This window comes from Oncorhynchus masou, unplaced genomic scaffold, assembly GCF_036934945.1.
Source record: "Oncorhynchus masou masou isolate Uvic2021 unplaced genomic scaffold, UVic_Omas_1.1 unplaced_scaffold_7265, whole genome shotgun sequence".
Classification (NCBI taxonomy): Eukaryota; Metazoa; Chordata; class Actinopteri; order Salmoniformes; family Salmonidae; genus Oncorhynchus; species Oncorhynchus masou.
In genome coordinates, this window is record NW_027013716.1 from 1 (window position 1) to 9057 (window position 9057).

General features: G+C 43.2%; 1 long non-coding RNA gene across 1 annotated transcript; it reads left to right on the top strand.

The window, feature by feature from the left end:
* Nucleotides 1-521: 521 nt before the first annotated feature.
* On the top strand, nt 522-8423 carry LOC135537218 (uncharacterized). The gene is made up of 5 exons (XR_010455146.1): nt 522-805; nt 889-958; nt 1768-1900; nt 7552-7646; nt 8271-8423. It is a non-coding gene; the product is annotated as an uncharacterized LOC135537218 (long non-coding RNA).
* The last annotated feature ends 634 nt before the right edge of the window (nt 8424-9057 follow it).

Genomic DNA, 9057 nt, shown 5'->3' on the forward strand with positions numbered 1-9057 from the left:
CAGTATACTGTAGGTAGTAAAGATAGATAATAGACAGTAACAGCAGTATACTGTAGGTAGGGGTAAAGGATAGATAATAGACAGTAACAGCAGTATACTGTAGGTAGGGGGCAAGGATAGATACAGACAGTAACAGCAGTATACTGTAGGTAGGGGTAAAGGATAGATAATAGACAGTAACACAGTATACTTGTAGGTAGGGTAAAGGATAGATGATAGACAGTAACAGCAGTATACTGTAGGTAGGGTAAAGGATAGATAATAGACAGTAACAGCAGTATACTGTAGGTAGGGGTAAAGGATAGATAATAGACAGTAACAGCAGTATACTGTAGGTAGGGGGTAAAGGATAGATAATAGACAGTAACAGCAGTATACTGTAGGTAGGGGTAAAGGATAGATAATAGACAGTAACAGCAGTATACTGTAGGTAGGGGTAAAGGATAGATAATAGACAGTAACAGCAGTATACTGTAGGTAGGGGTAAAGGATAGATAATAGACAGTAACAGCAGTATACTGTAGGTAGGGGTAAAGGATAGATAATAGACAGTAACAGCAGTATACTGTAGGTAGGGGTAAAGGATAGATAATAGACAGTAGACTTGTGGGAGGAGTGCTGATGAGTCGCCCACTGTATGAGCTTTGGTAGCCTGTTTGTGTCCAGACTGAGAAGAAATCCGCACACAATGCATCCCTGACCAACTTCTGAAGTGGTCTGCAGATCTGAACACAATCAGACCACAAAGTGACTTTTGACCCGTCTTTTCAACGTGATCTTCATGTTCTGATAGCAGAAGTTGCATGTAAGTGTCAAGTGTAGACAGGACCTAAGTGATCTCTCAGTAGTTAACAGTCCCCCTCCTGAGTCCTGTCCTGTCCTCTCCAGAACCATAGTGGACAACGTGTCAGTGAACCTGGGGCTCTACACCTTCATACAGTTCTTTGATGCTCTACTGGTGAGTACCTTTACTGGTGAGTACCTCTACTGGTGAGTACCTTTACTGGTGAGTACCTCTACTGGTGAGTACCTTTACTGGTGAGTACCTTTACTGGTGAGTACCTCTACTGGTGAGTACCTTTACTGGTGAGTACCTCTACTGGTGAGTACCTTTACTGGTGAGTACCTCTACTGGTGAGTACCTTTACTGGTGAGTACCTTTACTGGTGAGTACCTCTACTGGTGAGTACCTTTACTGGTGAGTACCTCTACTGGTGAGTACCTTTACTGGTGAGTACCTCTACTGGTGAGTACCTTTACTGGTGAGTACCTTTACTGATGAGTACTTTTACTGGTGAGTACCTCTACTGGTGAATACCTCTACTGGTGAGTACCTCTACTGGTGAATACCTCTACTGGTGAGTACCTTTACTGGTGAGTACCTTTACTGGTGAGTACCTCTACTGGTGAATACCTCTACTGGTGAATACCTCTACTGGTGAGTACCTTTACTGGTGAGTACCTTTACTGGTGAGTACCTCTACTGGTGAATACCTCTACTGGTGAGTACCTTTACTGGTGAGTACCTTTACTGTTGAGTACCTTTACTGATGAGTACCTTTACTGGTGAGTACCTTTACTGGTGAGAACCTCTACTGGTGAGTACCTCTACTGGTGAGTTCCTGGGTCTCTACACATTCATACAGTTGTCTCTACTGGTGAGTCTAACTAGTGTGTGTGTGTGTGTGTGTGTGTGTGTGTGTGTGTGTGTGTGTGTGTGTGTGTGTGTGTGTGTGTGTGTGTGTGTGTGTGTGTGTGTGTGTGTAGTGTGTGTGTTCAGGTATCCTGGTTGGAGCAGGAAAACAGAAGATAGCTGCGCTGTCTAACCTGGTCTCATACTATTGCATTGGCCTTCCGGTCGGCATCGCTTTGATGTTCGCTGCTAAGCTCAGGATACTAGGTGTTCTACCTCTACTACCTCTAAATCTACCTCTACTACCTCTATCCTGACCTCTACCTCTACTAACTCTACCCTGACCTCTACCTCTACTACCTCTATCACTACCTCAACCTCTACTACCTCTATCCTGACCTCTACCTCTACTACCTCTATCCTGACCTCTACCTCTACTACCTCTATCCTGACCTCTACCTCTACTACCTCTATCACTACCTCTACCTCTACTACCTCTATCCTGACCTCTACCTCTACTACCTCTATCACTACCTCTACCTCTACTACCTCTATCCTGACCTCTACCTCTACTACCTCTATCACTACCTCAACTACCTCTATCCTGACCTCTACCTCTACTACCTCTATCACTACCTCAACCTCTACTACCTCTATCCTGACCTCTACCTCTACCACCTCTATCCTGACCTCTACCTCTACCACTACTACCTCTACCCTGACCTCTACCTCTAAATCGACCTCTACCACTACCACAACCTCTATCTATACTACGTCCATCCTGACCTCTACCTCTAAATCTACCTCTACCTCTACCACTAACACAACCTCTATCTCTACTACCTCTACCCTGACCTCTACTCTAAATCTACCACTACCACTACCACAACCTCTACCTCTACAATTTCTATCCTGACCTCTACTCTAAATCTACCTCTACCTCTACCACAACCTCTATCTCTAAATCTACCTCTACCACAACCTCTATCTCTACTAAGTCTATCCTGACCTCAACCTCTACCTCTAAATCTACATCTACCACAACCTCTATCTCTAAATCTACCTCTGCCTCTACCACAACCTCTATCTCTACTACGTCTACTCTGACCTCTACTCTAAATCTACCACTACCACAACCTCTACCTCTACAATTTCTATCCTGACCTCTACTCTAAATCTACCTCTACCTCTACCACAACCTCTATCTCTAAATCTACCTCTACCACAACCTCTATCTCTACTAAGTCTATCCTGACCTCAACCTCTACCTCTAAATCTACATCTACCACAACCTCTATCTCTAAATCTACCTCTGCCTCTACCACAACCTCTATCTCTACTACGTCTACTCTGACCTCTACTCTAAATCTACCACTACCACAACCTCTACCTCTACAATTTCTATCCTGACCTCTACTCTAAATCTTCCTCTACCTCTACCACAACCTCTATCTCTAAATCTACCTCTATCACAACCTCTATCTCTACTACATCTATCCTGACCTCTACTCTAACTCTAAATCTACCTCAACCTCTATCTCTAAATCTACCTCTACCACAACCTCTATCTCTACTAAGTCTATCCTGACCTCAACCTCTACCTCTAAATCTACATCTACCACAACCTCTATCTCTAAATCTACCTTTGTCTCTACCACAACCTCTATCTCTACTACGTCTATCCTGACCTCTACTATAAATCTGCCTGTACCTCTAAATCTACCTCTACCACAAACACAACCTCTATCTCTACTACGTCTATCCTGACCTCTACTCTAAATCTGCCTCTACCTCTACCACAACCTCTATCCTGAACTCAAACTCTACCTCTAAATCTATCTCTACCTCTACCAGTACCACTACCTCTATCCTGACCCCAACCTCTACCTCTAAATCTACCTCTACCACTATCTCTATCCTGATCTCAACCTCTACCTCTAAATCTACATCTACCACTACCACTACCTCTATCCTGACCTCAACCTCTACCTCTAAATCTACCTCTACCACAACCTCTATCTCTACCTCTACAACTACGCCTATCCTGACCTCTATCTCTACCTCTCAATCTACCTCTACCACTACCTCAACCTCTACCTCTAAATCTGCCTCTACCACTACCTCAACCTCTACCTCTAAATCTACCTCTACCACTATCTCTATCCTGACCTCAACCTCTACCTCTAAATCTACCTCTACCACTATCTCTACTACGTCTATCCTGATGTCAAACTCTACCTCTAAATCTACCTCTACCACTACCTCTACTACCTCTATCCTGACCTCAACCTCTACCTCTAAATCTACCTCTACCACAACCTCTATCTCTGCCTCTACAACTACGCCTATCCTGACCTCTATCTCTACCTCTAAATCTACCTCTACCACTATCTCTATCCTGACCTCAACCTCTACCTCTAAATCTACATCTACCACTACCACTATCTCTATCCTGACCTCAAACTTTAAATCTACCTCTACCACAACCTCTATCTCTACCTCTACAACTACGCCTATTCTGACCTCTATCTCTACCTCTAAATCTACCTCTATCTCTACCTCTACCACTACCTCAACCTCTACCTCTAAATCTACCTCTACCACTATCTCTATCCTGACCTCAACCTCTACCTCTAAATGTACCTCTACCACTAGCTCTACTACGTCTATCCTGACCTCAACCTGTACCTCTAAATCTGCCTCTACCACTATCTCTATCCTGACCTCTACCTCTCAATCTACCTCTACACCTACGCCTATCCTGATCTCTATCTCTACCTCTAAATCTACCTCCATCACTACCTCTACCTCTATCTCTACCTCTATCCTGACCTCAACCTCTACCTCTAAATCTACCTCTACCACTATCTCGACTACGTCTATCCTGATCTCTATTTCTACCTCTAAATCTACCTCTACCACCACCTCTATCCTGACCTCAACATCTACCTCTAAATCTACCTCTACCACAACCTCTATCCTGACCTCAACCTCCAACTCTAAATCTACCTCTACCACTACCTCTACCACTACCTCTATTCTGACCCCAACCTCTACCTCTAAATCTACCTCTACCACTACCTCTACCTCTAAATCTACCTCTACCACTACCTCGATCTATATCTCTATACCTCCTCCTCTACCTCTATTTCTGCCTCAAAATCTCTACCTCAACATCTCTAACCTCTATCTCTATATCAACCTCTATCTCTAGCTCTACTTCAACATCTCAACCTCTACCTCTACTTCAACATCTCTGACCTCTATCTCTATATCAACCTCTATCTCTACCTCTACTTCAATAACTCTAACCTCTATCTCTATCTCAACCTCTACTTCAACATCTCAACCTCTATCTCTACCTCTACTTCAACATCTCAACCTCTATCTCTACCTCTACTTCAACATCTCAACCTCTATCTCAACCTCTACTTCAACATCTCAACCTCTATCTCTACCTCTACTTCAACATCTCAACCTCTACCTCAACCTCTACTTCAACATCTCAAACTCTATCTCTACCTCTACTTCAACATCTCAACCTCTATCTCTACCTCTACTTCAACATCTCAACCTCTATCTCAACCTCTACTTCAACATCTCAACCTCTATCTCAACCTCTACTTCAACATCTCAACCTCTATCTCAACCTCTACTTCAACATCTCAACCTCTATCTCTACCTCTACTTCAACATCTCAACCTCTATCTCTACCTCTACTTCAACATCTCAACCTCTATCTCTACCTCTACTTCAACATCTCAACCTCTATCTCTATCTCTACTTCAACATGTCAACCTCTATCTCTACCTCTACTTCAACATCTCAACCTCTATCTCTACTTCAACATCTCTACTTCTATCTCTACCTCTACTTCAACATCTCAACCTCTATCTCTATCTCTACTTCAACATCTCAACCTCTATCTCTATCTGCGGATGACTCAACACTATACATGTCAGCTACTGAAATGACTGCAACACTCAACAAACAGCTGCAGTTAGTTTCAGAGTGGGTGGCAAGGAATAAGTTACCCCTAAATATTTATACAACTAAAAGCATTGAATTTGGAACAAAACACTCACTAAACCTTAAAACTCAACTAAATCTTGTAATAAATAATGTGCAAATTCAGCAAGTTGAGATGACTAAACTGCTTGGAGTAACACTAGATTGTAAACTGTCATAGTCAAAACATATTGATGCAGTAGTAGCTAAGATGGGGAGAAGTCTGTCTATAATAAAGCGCTAACAACACTATCAACAAGGCAGGTCCTACAGGCTCTAGTTTTGTCGCACCTGGACTACTGTTCAGTCGTGTGGTCAGGTGCCACAAAAAAGGACTTCGGAAAATTGCAATTGGCTGAGAACAGTGCAACAGTACTATACAGTACTATACAGCCATCTTTATCAACCTGGCCAAGGCTTTCGACTCTGTCAATCACCGTATTCTTATCAGCAGACTGAACAGCCTTGGTTTCTCTAATGACTTCCTCACCTGGTTCACCAACTACTTCTCTGATAGAGTTCAGTGTGTCAAATCGGAGTGTCTGTTGTCTGGACATCTGGCAGTCTCTATGGGGGTACCACAGGGTTCAATTCTCGAGCCGACTCTTTTCTCTGTATACATCAACGATGTTGCGGGTGATTCTCTGATCCACCTCTACGCAGACGACACCTTTCTGTATACTTCTGGCCCTTCTTTGGACACTGTGTTAACAAACCTCCAAACAAGCTTCAATGCCATACAACACTCCATGGCCTCCAACTGCTCTTAAAACGCTAGTAAAACCAAATACATGCTTTTCAATCGTTCGCTGCCTGCATCCGCCCGCCCGACTAGCATCACTACTCTGGACGGTTCGGAAATAGAATATGTGGACAACGACAAACACCTAGGTGTCTGGCTAGACTGTAAATTGCTAATGTAGATATGTGGTAGTGGTGGAGTAGGGGCCTGAGGGAACACAGTGTGTTGTAGATATGTGGTAGTGGTGGAGTAGGGGCCTGAGGACACACAGTGTGTTGTAGATATGTGGTAGTGGTGGACTAGGGGCCTGAGGGGACACAGTGTGTTGTAGATATGTGGTAGTGGTGGAGTAGGGGCCTGAGGGAACACAGTGTGTTGTGAAATCTGTAAATGTATTGTAATGTTTTAAAATTGTATAATCAGCTTTAATTTTGCTGGACCCCAGGAAGAGTAGCTGCTGCCTTGGAAGGAACTAATGGGGATCCATAATAAACCCCAGGAAGAGTAGCTGCTGTCTTGGCAGGAACTAATGGGGATCCATGATAAACCACAGGAAGAGTAGCTGCTGCCTTGACAGGAACTAATGGGGATCCATAATAAACCCCAGGAAGAGTAGCTGCTGTCTTGGCAGGAACTAATGGGGATCCATAATTAACCCCAGGAAGAGTAGCTGCTGCCTTGGCAGGAACTAATGGGGATACATAATAAATACATCTACCTCCATCTCTATCACTACCTCCACCTTAATCTCTCGCTCTACATCTACCTCCATCTCCATCACTACCTCCACCTTAATCTCTAGCTCTACATCTACCTCCATCTCTATCACTACCTCCACCTTAATCTCGAGCTCTATATCTAACTCCATCTCTATCACTACCTCCACCTTAATCTCGCTCTACATCTACCTCCATCTCTATCACTACCTCCACCTTAATCTCTCGCTCTACATCTACCTCTACCTCCATCTCTATCACTACCTCCACCTTAATCTCTAGCTCTACATCTACATCTACCTCCATCTCTATCACTACCTCCACCTTAATCTCGAGCTCTACCTCTACCTCCATCTCTCTATCTCTATCACTACCTCAGTCTTTATTTGACACTGGTCTAGTGTGTAACAACTCTGTGATTGTGTGATGTGTGTGTGTGCTCCACCTGTCAGGTTTGTGGGTAGGTCTCTTCATCTGTGTCATCCTCCAAACTGGGTTCTTCATCGTCATCATCTTCAAACTCAACTGGCAGCTTGTCGCCAAGGAGGTAGGGTACCCTGACCTCCCTGTTTGTCTGTCTGTCTGTTCTTCTCTGCTTGTTGGTATTGTCTGTCTGTCTGTTCTCTTGTTGTTGGTATTATCTGTCTGTCTGTCTGTCTGTCTGTCTGTCTGTCTGTCTGTCTGTCTGTCTGTCTGTCTGTCTGTCTGTCTGTCTGTCTGTCTGTCTGTCTGTCTGTCTGTCTGTCTGTCTGTCTGTTCTTCTCTTGTTGTTGGTATTGTCTGTCTGTCTGTCTGTCCATCTGTCTGTCTGTGGCAAATAAAATTCAAAACTGGATGGTGTTCAGAGATAAATGGGAGGGATTTAGGGGGGCTAAAGGATGAGATTAAGAACAAACGTAAGATAACTATTGTAAAATACAGTGTGTTCGTAAAATGTATATAGTATGTATAAACTGGAAGTAGAAGCCTAAGTTCATTAGTTTACTACAATTAGGGGAGGGGTTGTAGGGTAAGGGGAAAATAATAAAGATGGAAAATATACAATTTGTTATATATATGGGACATTGGAAATGATGCAGCCAATTAAATTGATGGAAAATACAATCTATCTGCAATAATAAAGCAGATCTACCCCCCAAGTCTACTGACTAACAACCAACTGATTCCTCAGGCCCAGGTGCGTGCTGGGAAGAGTGGGTTGGTAACGTGTGTTCCAGCGAAGCCTCCTATTGGACAGCGGCTGATTAAAAATCTGCTTCCAGAAGGTTCTCGAAGCACTGACATGGTGAGGGAATATATGTGTCTGTCCAGCATCCATGTATATGTGCTCTATAGTCTGTGTTAAATTCCATGTGTCCTGTAGCTCATCTTAATACCATGTGTCCTTTACCTCATCTTAATACCATGTGTCCTCTACCTCATCTTAATACCATGTGTCCTGTACCTCATCTTAATACCATGTGTCCTGTAACTCAACTTAATACCATGTGTCCTGTACCTCATCTTAATACCATGTGTCCTTTACCTCATCTTAATACCATGTGACCTGTACCTCATCTTAATACCATGTGTCATTTACCTCATCTTAATACCATGTGTCCTGTACCTCATCTTAATACCATGTGTCCTGTACCTCATCTTAATACCATGTGTCCTCTACCTCATCTTAATACCATGTGTCCTGTACCTCATCTTAATACCATGTGTCCTGTACCTCATCTTAATACCATGTGTCCTTTACCTCATCTTAATAGCATGTGTCCTTTACCTCATCTTAATACCATGTGTCCTTTACCTCATCTTAATACCATGTGTCCTTTAACTCATCTTAATACCATGTGTCCTTTACCTCATCTTAATACCATGTGTCCTGTAGCTCATCTTAATACCATGTGTCCTGTACCTCATCTTAATATCATGTGACCTTTACCTCATCGTAATACCATGTGTCCTTTACC